Source organism: Hemitrygon akajei, chromosome 11 (genome assembly GCF_048418815.1).
Source record: "Hemitrygon akajei chromosome 11, sHemAka1.3, whole genome shotgun sequence".
In the NCBI taxonomy this organism is placed as follows: Eukaryota; Metazoa; Chordata; class Chondrichthyes; order Myliobatiformes; family Dasyatidae; genus Hemitrygon; species Hemitrygon akajei.
The window spans coordinates 141169193-141184109 of record NC_133134.1 but is presented as its reverse complement, the minus strand read 5'-3'; positions in this window follow the sequence as shown (position 1 = coordinate 141184109).

The following is a 14917-nucleotide window of genomic DNA, read 5'->3' as shown; positions in this document are numbered from 1 at the left end:
AGGAAATGTATTTATTTGGAGCAAATGTGATTTAATTCTATATTTCAACATTTTGATCCTTTCACAATAAGGCAGTCATCTGTTTCCTTACTCATGGTTAAATTATATGGTTATTAGGCATTTAATTTTGTATTACACAAAACACAAAAGCTACCAGATTCCAGGAACAAAGGGCAGATGCAGCAAATGCTAGCCAAGTGCCAACTTTATTTTTGTCTGGTTTCCTGGGCTGCCACTACAAGCAACTTATAATAATGAGGATTTTTGGCAAACTCACACGATGTAAAATTGGCTTTTAGTCTAACTCTTGTTCTCTTTGTGAAATATATCTCAATAATTGGCTGCAGTATTCAACAAATGATTAGAATTAGGCATTGATACAAATAATGTGAAGAAATGGAAGACTGAAATAAATGCAAGACACTGAAAAGGTCTTTCAAGGTTATATTTCAAAATTCTGAAAGGTACTTGTAACATTTTAACAATGCAATAAAAGTTACAAAAGAAAACAAATTGATTGATAAATTGGCTAGAATATGATACTCCAATACAGTCTAACATTGTACAATGGAATATATATGTTCAATCAATACATGCTAACTACCCTGGCTGATCGGTTGACATGTTCATGTAAGTTATTGTGTAATTACATAGAAAACAGTTTATATTCAGTCCATTTATATCTGAAATTTTAGAAAAGATATGTAAAGAAAAGGCAGAGTCTGAAAGAAAGCATCCTGGTTTTATACATGACAAGGAACCAGATAAATATACGTAATCTCTTCATATAGGGATCTTCTGGGGTATCATCTGCTGAGATATATTTAGAAATTAATAATGCCTAGGTCAATTTGCCAAACTGCTTCATATGTACTAGTTCATTTGAAAATTAATTTAATTTACTAACTCTTAATTAGGATTCCCACAAGCTGCTGAGTGCTGAATTGCCAATTCAAAATGGTTTGTAACTCAGGAACCACCAGACAATGGCATTCACAAATGCCCTTCTTGGTGACAGGTGTGATAGTTTGGGAGATATGTATAATTGGAATAGCTGATGTGTAGTTGCTTTGCATATTGAAACGAGTGTATTCTGCGACTATGGCATGTTGGTGGTGCAAAAATGTAGACCTTTAGGAGCTTTTTCAACTTATTTTATTTTGTGGGGTTTAGCAATACGAGAGAGGGCAACATTTATTGATAATTATGGTGCAGATTCTCCTACTGTACTGTTGGAATGAGATTTCCAGAATTTATGCATAATAGTGATGATGTAACAACTATACAGAACATTTCCAAGTCAAGATGCTGTGTGCTTTGCAGGGAACCTGCAGGCAGTGAAATTCCATGTGCCTAAAGTCTATTTTCTCTTTAGTGACCTTATGGACTTTGGAGATACTGTTGGAGTACCTTAGCTGAGTAAATACAGTGCGAAGTACACACATCAGACACTGTGCACCTTCAGTGGAAGTATTAAATTTTTAGGAAGATGGATGGGATAACACTAAAATATTTTTTTTGTCCTGAATACTATTAAACTTGAGTGTTGTTGATGCTGCACTCATTCAGGCAAATGGATAGTATTCCATTTTTCTTCCGACTAGTTCCTCGTAGATAATGAAAAGGGTGTCAGGAAGTAAGTCACTTGTGGCAGGACAGTTTAATTCTGACCTGTTGTTGTAGTCACAGCATACATGGATGGCTGTAATAATTGGAAATCAATCACCTTAACCTTATGGTATTAATGCAGGAGTTCCCCGGGGCATTATCTTTGAACCATTGAGGAGGTTAATGTTTAATGTCATGTGAACTTCTCAGATTAATGACAGATGGAAGACCATGATTGCCCACGTCATACGACATGGCACATAATAATGATGATGAATGTTTTAGGAGCCCTTTCCTCCTCCCATTACTTTTAATTATTTAGCACTATTAACAATGGAATGTGATGGGCTACTAAATTTTTTTCAGTAGAAATAGTGGTGTAGAAAAACAGAAGGGAAGGAACAACGAGAGGAAAGTGAAATACGTTAATTTTAGGCAACAATTCAAAGACCATTCAATGATATCTGTTGGTTTTGTAAAAACTTAAATACTGGGTTTCTGTTGATTATTCACACACATGCATTTAAATTTAATGTTCTATGCTTCCTGTCTGACATATTTTTAAGACCTCTTGTGACATAATTCTTCATAAATTAGTGAAAATGATTATCTTGCTGAGATGCAACTCTGCCTGTCCATTTGAAGCATAAGGTCTGCTAGCTGTAAGTAGCAGATTCTGATGTCAAATGAAAGTTAATTATTGCTTAGTGGAGGAAATTTGCAGGCTGGCAGGTACTTATAAGTTTTGGCTCCTAATCAGGAAATCCAGCATAAAATTAAACTAGTTTGTATCCTTTTGAAATGTTGAAAAGTGACAGACTGAAATGTTTATATTTTAGCTGTAAATTTGCATTATTCATTGGATCTACATTTTTTGCAGACAGGAAATTCCACTATCCAGATTTCTCAAGTAGTAAATTTGATATTTAATTATTGCCAAGAATGTCCATATGGCATTTTTCATAATGATGTTCCATCCAATAATTTGATAGTGATATAATCTATTTCACATTTATGTACACTTGTAGTCTGCATAAAAAGCATATTGGCAATTCACAATAACAAGATAAGACTTTGGGTAATAAAGAATCATTTTCAAGAAAATCCATAGAAGCAATTGCACTAGAGGTTGCTATGGCTTTCAGGTAACATGTCTGTTCAAAATGGAACCACTATGCGCAATTCAATTTGTAGAATTCTGCATTCTATAAAATTAAATTTGTGCAAACTTCAGCTACCTTTGTCTTAACTCACATCAGATTTCAATACCATTCTGCACAGGCCTATACTAGCCATATATAAATACATTAATTAGTCTAAATTAATATTGCAATATTAAATAATTGAATGAACAAAAATGTCTCCACAATGGTTAGGCCTATATTAGTTTCTGGTTAGAGTATCATGGATTCAAAATCCCAATACTTGTTTCTAAATATCTTCATAGTGTCATTTCTTCCTTTATAATTTCTAATCTTATAAATTTCCGAAGTAAGTGTAATCCTTCAATTTTTTTGTAGCTTTCAATTTAATTGCTCCATCTGTTATGCCTCATCTAATGAGGTTATACAACCAGTAATTCTTTGCCAACACCTTCCCATCTCTTATATCTAATTAAGACATTACATAATACCTATTTGTCAAGCTATTTATCATTATCTGTAATATCTACTCTTGTAGTTGTGTCAAATTTTGTTTCATAATTCTTTTGTGAAGCATCTTCAAATATCTCATTGTGTTAAAGAATACTCACTTGAGTCAAAGAATCACTTGTAATTCATTAAAGACCAGAATGGATCATCATATTTGTAACAGAATTAGAAGATGCAGAAATACTACACTAATTTGAACTCTGAATTACTTTTGCAAATATATTTTATCATAGTCCCTACCGTTGCTCCAAAGAACCTTATAACTTTTATGAAGTTTATGATAATGTGACATATCTGTCTCCACATAATCATTTTGATAAATTGCCCATTGAAGAAACATTTTTTCATCAATTATTTAATAATGCAATATTAATTTAGACTAATTAATGTATTTATATATGGCTAATGTATTGTGCACTATAGTAAATTTCCACTAATGGTATCTTGCTTATCATTTATCTCTCAGTCAAAAATTAAAACAGATTGTACAGGAACATATAGTTTTATTCTTTATGTTGTGCATAATTGGCTGCTGGAATTTCTACATTAAAGAATGGTTGGATTTTAAGACTATTTCATTGGCTGTATTTGCTCCAGGGCAACACAAGATTGTGAAAGCTGCTAAATGGACAGTATGTATTTATTTTTAAGCACTTCCTCATGTTTCTTTGTGGTTCTGAAATGTTGCAATCCACACAATAATTGTGAGTCCATTCTTACCTTTCTAGGTTTTGACTTTCGCTGTACTTGAGTTAGATCATTTTTGGTACCATAGTGTGCAACAGCTGCCAGGATCTGATGATTAAACTAAAAGGTTCTGAGTCAGTAAAGTCTGAATAGATCCTGTTGTCACGTGAACAAAGTCACCGGAGAGGCAAAATAGTAAATATGAAAAGTAGTCTTTTAATTTGATACACACACTCACAGAAAAAGCTGACAAACTTTTGGAGTCGTGAGGGGGAGAGGGATAACCCAACACTACATGTAATTTTATATACTGAAGATCAAAGACAATTCCATATTTACAATACATCACACCCCTCTCTTCGCAACCATACTACAGACATCCAAATATCAAATTTAAATCATTGTTCCAGTTAACTTGGTTCAGGGTTCTTAGAAGCCCATTGTTCAGAACTGCATTTCACATTTAATCCACAATATAAATTTGCATCTGAAGACTGGTAGCTGAAGTTACTTGCTATAAGGGCTAACCCCAAAAAATGCTCTAACAGATCCAATTCAGATTTTTGCAGATGAATAATTATTTTAAAAGCAGTTTCTCCACCCCCCATTTTGTTTATATCTACCTTCACTTTTGTTATGTTTCTTTTATGTTTAGATCACTCTTACTCCCTCTTTCTGTAAGAACACTTTAGGGATATTCTTATACATCGCAGAAGAGAAGTAGCAGTATGTAGAGCAATGGGACATAGACAGCTTCTGGAAAATATCAGCATGGATTTATAGAAGGCTTTTACCATAGTGAAAAACACTCAAATATTCTGAAAGATATAATAATAGAAACATTTTTGTCAAATCAAAAAGAGTGTCGGGTCCAGAAAGGAGAAAATAACTTCAGGTGATGAGCATCTAGTGTGTTTTGTTAATAGGATGAGAAATATAAAGGTTCTAATGGGTCTCTGGAATTAAATGTGCAGGAGCAGGAAGAGAAGGCTCAGTAGCATGATACTGGAGAAGTGATGGTTTGTTGAACTGTACTGAAGCATACAGACAGGACAAGTGAAGTGACAGAGGTTCTGTGAAACCATAAAACATGGGAGCAGAATCAGGCCATTCAGTCCCTGTGTAGCTACAAATCAAACTTGAATATTCACACTTAATAGGCAATTGAAGCTTCTTTATTCTATAGAAAGACAGTTAATTATTAACAAAGCTCAGGATTTCAGAATCAATGACACAAAGCATTACCTTAGGGTATACTCAATAACTTATGGGCCTAACCTGCCCAAGATGTTAAGAAAAAGTAATCATGACACCATTCGCAATTATAAACACATGAAATTCTGCAGCTGCTGGAAATCAAAAGCAAAACACACAAAATACTGGAGGAACTAAGCAGATCAGGTGGGATCCATGGAAATGAACGAACAGTCAATGTTTCAGGCTAAGACCCTTTATCGGGACACAATTAAATTTCATTAAGTAAGAAAAACTATTTTATGTTTGAAAAGAAAGTTTTACTGTATTTAGTTGATAAATTATCACAGACTAATGAACTGCCATTATTATTTATATCAAGAAATACCTGTCAGCAGAGGCGATGCAAATTTGATTTACAGATACTTAGAGCAAATCTCAGTCATAATTTTATGAATCCTTCAATAGGAATCCTACAGATATTGCTGGTGGTGTTGCTTAATAGATAAAAACTAAAGCACATAATAATTTATAGCAAATTTAAAATAAAAATGCTTAAATCTTGTATTTCCTTTGCAATTAAATGTAATTGAAGCACTTGAACACTATCAATTGATTAACCTGCATGTTGCACTTCCTACAGAATCAATCCAAAGGAGACATGGATTTCTGTGCTTATCAGGAGTGGAAGAGGGTGGAGGACTTGGAATTAATGTTCTACTTTCTTTTGTGTAAGTGCTGTGACTTGCTGTTATGAACACATGGGATTTTTAAAAATTTTTAATTCGAATTAAAACAAGTGTTTCCTGGCTTAAGGAAAAAAAACTTGTTTTGCCATTCTATAAATACGATAGCTTTAGGAGAGTCCAGGCAACCCAAAGAGCTCCATCTAGTGGCGTGGTTGAGGATTTATAAAACTGTTCCAAGCAATGGTCATCAATCTCTAAGTGACAGTCAAAGAGCTCAAATAAATGCACTTTAAGGTTGACTGGTATTATAGGATTGCATCCAGGCTGAAATAATTTATCTTTGAAGGAGAAGTAAACAAGAAAAATAACTTACATGAATACATGGCATTAGACATTTCTTTAGCTGTATTTGCTTCAAGAATTCATTTTAAATCAAATTGCCCTGGCAAATGAGCTCCCAGACAATTGAGTGAAGCAATGAAATGTGAATAGTCTGACAACATCATCAAAAGGGCACCCTGGAATATATTTGCTTCCTAGTATGGTTACTGGGTACAATCTGTTTATTTTTGGACATGATGTTAATTGACATGGCAATGATCCAAAAGCACTGTTTGATTTCCTTTCCCACAACTATATTGTCAAATTACTTGAAATATAGTGGTTGGTTTTTGACACTCCGTCATGAGACCATATCAGAGGAGTAGCATTAAATGCTGGCTAAGGATTTGCTGTCTATCTGGGAATTCTAGTTCAACTATTAGGGTGCATTAAAGTAGTGCAGACACAAAGGATCAAATATGATTTTGGTTGTTTGGCCGTCACTAGATAATTCATTTGGTCCTCTTCACCAAAGGCTGGACTTGGGAGGTCACCTGTTACCATGTGTGATCTGTGCGAAGCCATGAAGTAAAATTCATCAAAGTCAAGTTTAATGACAAATGCACATGTACAGTGCATGTATGCGTAGGTGCAATGAAAGCCTAGATGCAGCAGCGTCACAGGCACATAAATAATTGACAACAATTACATAAGTGATGACAATACTGAGGTGTAATGAAGCATTGCTGAAATTCACATCATTGAATGGTATTAGACAGAATTTAAATAACTATTTAATGCATTACAAACTAAACCCACGTGTGAAATTATGGTATGCTAGGGCGACCTCTTCCAATGCTTTTTTAATTTAGAGTCTCCGCTTTGGTTCAACACCAGAAAGGACGGCTGAACAAGAGGGTAAACTTGCAACTTACATGACAGCACTTTGTAAGATCAGTATCACTGAAGAGTGGAACAATAAGAAAGTGTTAAGAACTGAAGAGAAGTTCCAGTACCTTGATTCGATCAAAGGTGCCTTGCGGTTTGCAGTCAGTACTATCTTGCTAATTGTGGGAGCATATTGTGTGTTTCACAACTCTACAGTTAGAAAACAACATTAGTAGTGTGTCCCAGAGAATATCAGAAAGCCAGATGGTTACACAGCTGATATTGCAGGAAGCAAGTGAAGTGGCGTACTTTCTTGGATGATTAGAGTATTATTAATTGGAAGCCTCTGCACACCTCCCTCCAAAAGAATTGCTTCGTTCACCAAACAAAGTCTTCCAAGTCCAATCACTGCAAGCCATCATATTGTAATCTTGAATCTCAAGATGTATTACTTGCTCTGCACTGTTGAGCAAGAGTTCCAAACACCAGAAAGTCTTTACAAACAATACTCCCATGACATAGTTCGATTACTTGATAACTGGAATACTGCCAACATGCTTCAATTTTCTCAGAGTTGTATGCTGAAAACAAATACGTAGGTAAGGAGTAATTAGCTGGACCACTAATAAATAAAATCCTTAATCATTAGAAATCTTATATTTCAATCCTCCTAAGTATATCCAACACTGTTTCTGTAAAGAAAATTATCTCTGAGAAACTTAATTAAGGTTCTTAAGTTACAGGAATGATAATGAGGGTAGCAGAGTCAACACGATCTATCTGGACTGCTGGAGGTGTACCACAAAGATCTTATGTGGCAAAATGTGGCAATTCTCTCAAACATTACATCTCTGAGTTTATTAACGTTTCTGTTGAGAGGCAGCTTGTAAAGGCAAGTTGGTTCTCACAGGGAGTGAGTGAGCTTGGCCGACTTGTCTTGCCGGAGAAGATATACATCATAACAAGACTAGCAAGAGGAAAGGATAGTAAAACAAGTTATCACAAAAGGATTATGAAACAGATGATTGCAACATGAAATAGTAATCTGTTTTTGTAAAAGCTGGTACACATCCACGCCTACCTTTCACTAAACCAAGGTTGTTTAGTTATTTTGATCTAGAATTCTTAAGTGTCAAATGTCTGTGTGCACTGTGAACTTCAGTTTTTGAATTTTACTTTAGTAAGGTATTTGTATTGTCCTATCTACTTATAAATTATAAATGAAAAATCCTTTTCATAAATATTTAAAAATAATGCAGTAGAATTAAAAAGTAGCAACAGATCAAATTTGTGAATGATATTGCTAAACATAGTGTTTTCTTTTAACATTTGTCGCTTAATTGAATATTCTAAAGTGGCAGTTCTTGCAGCTTTCAATTAATAATTTATTTCTTACACCCCAATTTGGAATTGACACATGACAGTTATTACTCTAGACACTATTATTCTAGATTCAAATATGGAATCATGGAAAGACCTACCATTTCTGCAAAAAGATAAATTCCATGGAATTTCTGTAGTTTATTTAGGCAAACACCCTCTCTGTATTTTGTACCATTTGGGGATTTTGATCTGAAAAAATATAATAATGTTATATTGTAATAACAATAAATGAATGCATTTTATAGCCATTGTACTATTAGAAACAATAAAACTATCACATATGATTATAATATGTCAGGTGAAAAAAATAAAAAGAAATATATTTAAAATTCTGTCTGATTGCAGTATTTTGCACCTGCTTTTCATAACCATAAAGAAAAACAGCAAATGACCTGCTAAAGGCCATGTTTTCATCCTTTGTGCATTATTTATGAGATTCCTGCTCAGAAGAGGTGAGACTGAACCATGCAGCCTGGCCAAAGGTGTGTGCAGAACAGTTTTTCAATATGGACTAAACAAAAGAGCTAGTGACTCAATTTCGCGTTCCTTCTGCATTAATAGTCACAATTCATACCCCAAGAAAAATGCTGTTTACAATGTTTAGTCCAGTTTTTTTATTGTACACTCATTGTTTTCCAATGTTTGAACCCACTAATATGCTTACTGACAGAAACGCTCTACGACACATGCCATAGTGTCTGTCATACGCTTGGCCATGACACACCTAGAGAACAAGGTCATTTATGTCATAAAGTTTTTCTGGATTTCAGTTCAGCATTCAACACTATTGTCGCACAGGCCCTGGTGAACAAACTCCTACTCCTCAGTTAAGTACACCACAGTGCAACGGAGTGTTGGACCTTCTGACTAACAGACCTCGGGTAGTCAGGATGCACAACTGCTCCTCCCTCCCCATCATCCGCAACACAGGGTGCCACCCAGGGCCATGTGCTGAGCCCAGAGCTGTACAATCTACTCACACATGACTGCATTGCCAAACACCTGAGTAATCACATTGTCAATTTGCCTATGACACAACAGTAGTGGGGCTCATCACCAACAACAATGAAATGTCTTAATGAAAGGAGGAGGAAGAGCTCAAAGCCTGATGCTGAGCAGCTAACCTCTTTCTAATATTGAAGTAGTAAAATGGATTCAACAGTGGCTGGATGGGAAATGCCAGAGAGTAGTGGTGGATAACTGTTTGTCAGGTTGGAGGCCGGTGACTAGTGGTGTGCTCAGGGACCTGTACTGGGTCCAATGTTGTTTGTTATATACATTAATGATCTGGATGATGGGGTGGTAAATTGGATTAGTAAGTATGCAGATGATACTAAGGTTGTGGATAATGAAGTAGGTTTTGGAAGTTTGCAGAGAGACTTAGGCCAGTTAGAAGAGTGGGCTGAGCAATGGCAGATGGAGTTTAATGCTGATAAGTGTGAGGTGCTACATTTTGGTAGGAATAATCCAAATAGGACATACATGGTAAATAGTAGGGCATTGAAGAATGCAGTAGAACTGAGTGATCTAGGAATAATGGTGCATAGTTCTCTGAAGGTGGAATCTCATGTTAATAGGGTGGTGAAGAAAGCTTTTGGTATGCTGGCCTTTATAAATCAGAGCATTGAGTATAGGAGTTGGGATGTAATGTTAAAATTGTACAAGGCATTGGTAAGGCCGAATTTGGAGTATTGTGTACAGTTCTGGTCACCAAATTATAGGAAAGATATCAACAAGATAGAGAGAGTACAGAGAAGATTTACTAGAATGTTACCTGGGTTTCAGCACCTAAATTACAGGGAAAGATTGAACAAGTTAGGTCTCTATTCTTTGGAGCATAGATGGTTGAGGGGGGACTTGATAGAGGTATTTAAAATTATGAGGGGGATAGAAAGAGTTGACGTGGATAGGCTTTTTCCATTGAGAGTAGGGGAGATTCAAACAAGAGGACATGAGTTTAGAGTTGGGGGCAAAAGTTTAAGGGTAACACGAGGGGGAATTTCTTTACTCAGAGAGTGGTAGCTGTGTGGAACGAGCTTCCAGTAGAAGTGGTAGAGGCAGTTTCGGTATTGTCATTTAAAGTAAAATTGGATAGGTATATGTACAGGAAAGGAATGGAGGGTCATGGGCTGAGTGCAGGTCAGTGGGACTAGGTGAGAGTAAGCGTTCGGCACAGACTAGAAGGGCCGAGATGGCCTATTTCTGTGCTGCAATTGTTATATCTTTATATGGTTAAATGCTAACAGGGCAAAGGAGATGGCTATCAACTTCAGGAAAACTTACACCAATCACACCCCGCTTTACATCGGCGGCACAGAACTGAAAACCATGAGCAGGTTCAAATTCCTGGAACTAAACATCTCGCACAACTTCTCATGGTCTCAGAACACATTCTACACAACCAGGAAAGGTCATCAATGCCTCTACTTTCTGAGGAGGCTGAAGAAAGCTGTACTATGTACTTCTCTGCTCATGTGATTCTCCACGTTGCGCAGTGGAGAGCTTTCTAACAAGGTGCATGGTACAGAAACTGCACTGCGGTGGACAAGATGGCCACTGGTGGCAACAGGTAGTCAAAACTGTCCAATGCATCGCTCGGACCAGCCTACCCACATAAAACTGTATACAGAAAGGGCCAGTAACATCATGAAGGATGACCCCACACACCCTGCTCATGAACTGTTTGTCCCACTCCCATCAAGGAGGAGGCTATGTAGCATCCACGCCAGGACCACCAGACTCAAAAACATTTTCTTTTCCCAAGCAGTAAAGCCGATCAACATCTCCACCCAGAAACCCCTATCCCCCATTGCTCTTCTAAAATTTCCCTTTTACCTCTTCTTACCTGTCTATCACTTCTCCCCAGGTCCCCTCCTCCTTCCCTTTCTTCTATTGTCCACTCCCCACACCTATCAAGTTCCTTCTTCTCCAGCCCTTGACCTTTCCCACCCACCTGGCCTCACCCATCACCTTCCAGCTAGCCTCCTTCCCCTCCGCCCACCTTGTTATTCTGGTGTCTTCCCCCTTTCAATCCTGAAGAAGGGTATTGGCCTGAAACTTTTGACTGTTTATTCATTTCCAAAGATGCTGCCTGATGCTGGTGAGTTCTTTCAGCATTTTGTGTGTGTTGCTTTGGATCTCCAGAATCTGCAGACTTATTCATATTTATGATTTACTACTTTGTCATTTCCTGTTAGTCACCTTATAGAAGGACACTCCTTTACCTTGTGCCACTTCAAGGACATATAATCAATATATGTATTTAAGCTATCTTAGGTTTTAATATTTATTCTGTTTTATTATTATTGTGTTCTTTATCTTATTGGGTATTTTTGTGCTGTGTCAGAGCTACAGTAATAATTATTTTGTTCTCCTTTACACTGATGTTACTCAGTGATGTAAATATTGTAATACAAAGCAAGTCTCCAAACTGAGTAACTATAAACTTCATAAAACAGTTGTCTATATTTCTCACATCCATATTTTATGGAAACCTAATCAGAAATGGAAATAAATCAAGAGTACTTCTTTTGCCCACCCCCACATTTGCACCAGCATTCAGTAAGACCATGGTCAACCTTTTTACTTCAGCACCACTTTCCTGTACAGGCCCCATATCCTTTTTATTTCTCAATATTCAAAAATAGCTCTGCTATTTTGTCAAAGCTGATCCATTTCTCTCTCAAACCCCTTCTTCTTCCTTCTCCCTGTCACCTTTCACTCCCTGACTAATCAAGAACCTGTCAACTTCTACCTTAAATACACCCAAAGACCTGGCCTCCCAGCCACCTGTGGCAACAATTTCCACAGATTCAGCATCCTTTGGATAAAGAAATACCTACTCACCTCCATTCTAAATGAATGGCCCTCTAATCTGAGGCTGTACCCTCTGATCCTGGACTGTCACACTATTGGAAACATCCACTCTATCTAGGCCTTTCAATATTTGAGAAGTTCCAGTAAGATCCCCTTCCCCTCATTCTACTAAATTCTAGTGAGTATAGACCCAGAGCCATCAAACAGTCCTCATCTGCTTACCCTTTCATTCCTGAAATCATGCTCCTTTGAATCCTCTCCAATGTCACCATATCCTTTCTTAGATAAGGGGCCTAAAACTGCTGACAGTACACCAAGTGAGGCTTTATATAATCTCAGCATTACATCCCAATTTCCCTCGGGATCAATAAAGTATGTCTGTCTGTCTGTCTGTTTTATATTCTAGTCCTCTCAAAATGAATGTTAACATTGCATTTAACTTTCTCACCACCAGCTCAGCCTGCAAGTTAATGTTTAGGGAAATCTGCACAAGGACTCCCAAGTGCCTTTGCACTTTGGAGTTTTGAATTTTCTTCCGGCTCAGAGATGAGTCTATGCTTTTATTCCTTCTACCAAAGTGCATGACCATATACTTCCTGACACCATATTTCATTTGCCCATTCTCCAAAGCCTCCCTGCTTCCTTTACACCACTTGCCCCCTCCACCTATCTTCCTATTGTCTGGAAACTTGATCACAAAGCCATCAGTTCTATCATCTACTCATGACATATAATGTAAAAAGAAGTGGTCCCAACACCGACCCTTATGGATCACCTCTACTCACCAGCAGCCAATCAGAAAAGACTCCCTTTAGTCCCACACTTTGCTCCTGCCAATCAGACAATACTCTATCCATGCTAGTATCTTTCCTGTAATACCATAGGCTCTTATATTGCTAAGCAGCTTCATGTGCAGCACCTTATCAAAGGACTTCTGAAAATCCAAGTACACAACATTTATTTATTCTCCTTTGTTTATCGTGCTTATTATTTCCTCAAAGAATTTCAAAAAATTGGTCAGGCAAGATTTTCCCTTAGGCAAACCTATTGCAATGTGGCATTTGGAGTGGACCCAAGAGCAGGACACAGACACATAAGTAGCATTAACAGTTTATTAATAGTTGCCAGGAAAGCTGGGGAGCGAGGATAGAATGCTTACGCGGACGAGGATGCAGGACAACAAACAGGAGGAGCTCGGACATGAAGCCTGGACTTGGACTTGGCCACTGAGTGACAAAAGCAAACAATGACAGACAATTCGTATCACGGCTCGGAGCAGTGACAAACAGCCTCCAATACTCAGCCAGACACATGATGACAAAAACAAACAATGACAGACAATTCGCACCTCGACTCCGGGTAGCACATGAAGCGGCAAAACTCAGCTGGACGAAAGGCTCTTGACTCGACCCAGGAACTGCGAATGGCAGGCTCTCAAATCAACCCAGGAACTGCGGATAACAGGCTCTCAACTCGACGCATTCTCGGTGGCCCAGAACAAGCATAGCCACACTGCTGAGGTGACGGACCAGCCGCGAATGGATGTAAGCCGGAGTTTTTATGCTGCTGGTTCGATTGAGGATCAGGTGCCCTAATCAAGGAGCCCAGTGGAACAGAGGGAAAAGGAAATTAACCGAAATGAGGAGCCAACGGACCAGACCGTGACAAAACCATGCTGACTTTGGCCTATTTTATCATGTGTCTCAAAGTACTCCAAGACCTCATCCTTAACAATTGACTCCAACATCTTCCCAACTACTGAAGTCAAGCAAACTATAATTTATTTTCTTCTGCCTCCCTCTCCTTTTAAAGAGTGGAGTAACATTTGCAATTTTCCAGTCCCCCAGAACCATGCCAGAATCCATTGATTCTTGAAAGATCGTTACTAGTCTCCTACTTCAGAACCCCGGTGTGCAGTCCATCTGGTCCAGGTGATTTATCTGCCTTCAGACTTTTCAGCTTCCCAAGCACCTTCTCCCTAATAGTAACTGCACTCACTTCTGCCCCTGACACTTTTGAACTTCCAGCATTCTGCTAGAGCTTTCCATAGTGAAGACTGATGCAAAATACTTATTCAGTTTGTCTGCCATTTCCTTGTCCCCAATAGCAACTCTCCAGTGTCTTTTCCCAGCAGTCTGACATCTCACTTCTCTTTTACACTATGTATCTGAAAAAAAACTTGGTATCCTCTTTAATGTTATTGCTTAGCTTACCTTCATATTTCATCTTTTCCCTCTTTATAGCTTTTTAGTTGCTTCCTGTCAGTTTTTAAAAACTTCCCAATCCTCTAAATTCCCACTAATTTTTGCTCTTTTATATGCCCTCTCTTTTGCATTTATGTTGGCTTTGACTTCTCTTGTCAGCCAAGATTGCACCATCCTGCCTTACGAATATTTCTTCTTCTTTGGGATGTACCTATCCTGCACCTTCAAAATTGCTCCCCAAAACTCCAACTATTGCTGCTCTACCATCATTCCTGCCAGTGTCCCCTTCCAATGAACGTTGGCCAACTTCTCTCTCGGTAATTCTGTTTATCCACTGTAAACACTAATGCATTACAGTACTTTACTGGTGTAAAGTAAATTCATTCCACATTCAGATGTTTGGTATGAACTACAGCAGAACCTCTGGTCTGCACGCTTTCAGGCAAAGAGTTGCATTGATTAGATGTTTGCATCT